The following is a 2,782-nucleotide window of genomic DNA, read 5'->3' on the forward strand; positions in this document are numbered from 1 at the left end:
GTTTTAGATTTTACATTCTCTTATTACTTTCCTATGCTTTTATTTTGTGTCTTCCAAGTGTTTGATAAAATGCTTGGTTGGATTTTAAATTAGAATTTTGTATTCTTAGCTTGGATTGAGTAATTTGGAGACTCTTGAATTGTCAAAGTCTCTTGTTGGTTGGTGATTGAAAGTTGCTAGTTGGTTTGAGCTTCACTAACTCTAGTCTTGGATTAGGACTTGTGAACTCAAGTTGATTTGCTCACTTGACTTTCCTTCAATTGTTAGAGGTTAACTAAGTGAGAGCAATTTGCAATTACCATTACAATTGACAATGATAATGAGGATAGGAATTCTGATTCTCAATCCTTGCTCGGAATTTTCTTAGTTATTAGTTTATTTCCTCTCATTTTACTTTCTTGTTTCTTATTACAAAACCAAAAAATATATTGTTTCATAACCAATAATAAACACAGTTCCCTACAATTCCTTGGGAGACGACTAGAGGTTGAATACTTCGGTTAATTTTATTGGGTTTGTATTTGTGACAAATAATTTAAACATTGACTGAGGTTTAATTGTCGGTTTAGAACTATACTTGCAACGCGATATTTTTTTAAAAATCTTTATCGACATTTTTTCTCTGTCACCTACTCAGGCTATAACCAAATAGTTATGCACCCCGCGGACGAAGACAAAACTGCATTTATAATTGACTAGTTAAATTTTTATTATAAAATAATCCCTTTTGGTCTCAAGAATGCAGGTGCAACCTATCAGAGACTGATGGACAAAGTTTTTCAACAATAGATCAGCAAGAACATGGAAGTGTACATAGATGACATGGTGGTCAAATTAACGTTGGAAGAAAAATATCAAGCCGACCTCTTGGAAGTTTTTGAACAACTGAAAAAACATAACATGTGATTAAACCCCAAAAAATGTGCCTTTGGAGTACAAGGTGGAAAATTTCTCGGTTTCATGCTAATATATCGTGGAATAGAAGCAAATATAGAAAAATGTCAAGCCATAATACAAATAAAGTCGCCTATAATGGTCAAGGAGGTGCAACAACTAACAAGAAGATTGGAAGCCCTATCACGTTTCCTACCAACATCGACGGCAAGATCATATCATATCTTCAACAGTTTAAAGAAGTCCAAGAACTTTATATGGTCGGACATATGTGAACAAGCCTTTGCCGAATTTAAAGAACACCTCGCCTCCCCACCTGTATTACATAAGCCAATACAAGGTAAGCCTTTATACTTATATCTGTCAGTATCTACTTATGCAATTTCTTCCGTGCTTGTCATAGAAACAGGCAAAGAGCAACATCTAGTGTACTTTGTCAGCAAAGTCTTACAGAATGCAGAAACGCGATACCCGGACATTGAAAATTGGCATATTACTTAATCATTATAGCAAGGTGTCTTTGTCACTATTTTCAGAGCCATGAAATCATAGTTCGGACTCATCAACTATTACGACAAGTGCTAGCACGGTCTGACCTGGCAGGGAACTAATCAAATGGTCAATCGAATTGTCCGAGTATGATATCTCATACCAAGCCCGAGGCTCATTGAAATCCCAGGTCCTCGCCGATTTTGTTTCAGAATTTACTGTAATAGACATACTTTATCCTAATTAGGAGTTGTACATCGATGGAGCCTCCAACGAGGACGCCAGCGGAGCCAGGATCATCCTTAAGGACAACTCAGGAGTGTCAACTGAACAATTGATAAAATATTCCTTCCCAACAAGCGATAACCAAACCGAATATGAGGCTTTGTTGGCTGGACTACGCCTAGCTAAAGAAGTTAATATCAAACATGTGAAGGTCTACTGTGACTCATTGCTAGTAGTCCAACAGATAAATGAAAACTTCCAGGTACGAGACCCTTTGCTAGATAAATACTTATATAAAGCAAAAAAATTTAATACAATAGTTTAAACATTTCCAAATAATACATATACCTAATGAAGAAAGTCAGAGAGCAGATATTTTGTCTAAATTGGACACTTCAAGAAAAACAAATATCGCGCTGACATTATCTCAACTAATATTGAAGGAACCGAGTATATATGGTATGTTTATTTTGAGTTTGTCACATGAAGAGGAATGGAGAGCACCATATATCATTTACTTAAGAAACGGGAGCATACCACCATTAGAGGGAAACCCGAAACTTTTCCGAAAAAAGGCAAGCCTCTTTACCCTAATTGGTGACGACTTATACAAAAAGGGGTTCTCTAGGCCACTTTCAAAATGCCTCGGGGATGAGGATGCCAACTTAGCAATATTAGAAGTACATGAAGGCATCTATGGCACACATATGGGAGGATGAAGTCTGGCTGCAAAGATCTTACGAGCAGGATACTACTGACACTCCCTGAAAAAGGATTGCATGGAAAAAGTCAAATGCTGCGACAATTGTCCAAAATGCGCATTAGCAATTCATAATCCAGCCGAGCTATTACATACTATAGAAATTGGATAGCCTTTTCACAAATGGGGGCTTGATATCCTCGGACCATTTTCTGTTTCAAAAGGGCGGGTAAAATTCTTACTAGTTTTAATCGAATATTTTACAAAGTGGATAGAGGCACAACCGCTTGCCAAAATCACCTCAGACAAGGTAAAATCTTTCATTCAGAAATCCATTATATGTAGATATGGAATACCCGTGGATATCGTTTCTGATAATGGTAGGCAATTCATTGACAAAAAGATAGCATCTTTCCTACAAAATTTAAACATAAACCATCATTCTCATCGATAGAGCATCCACAAACTAACAGG

The sequence above is a fragment of the Arachis ipaensis genome, chromosome B5, assembly GCF_059453495.1.
Source record: "Arachis ipaensis isolate K30076 ecotype BB chromosome B5, ASM5945349v1, whole genome shotgun sequence".
Taxonomy (NCBI): domain Eukaryota; kingdom Viridiplantae; phylum Streptophyta; class Magnoliopsida; order Fabales; family Fabaceae; genus Arachis; species Arachis ipaensis.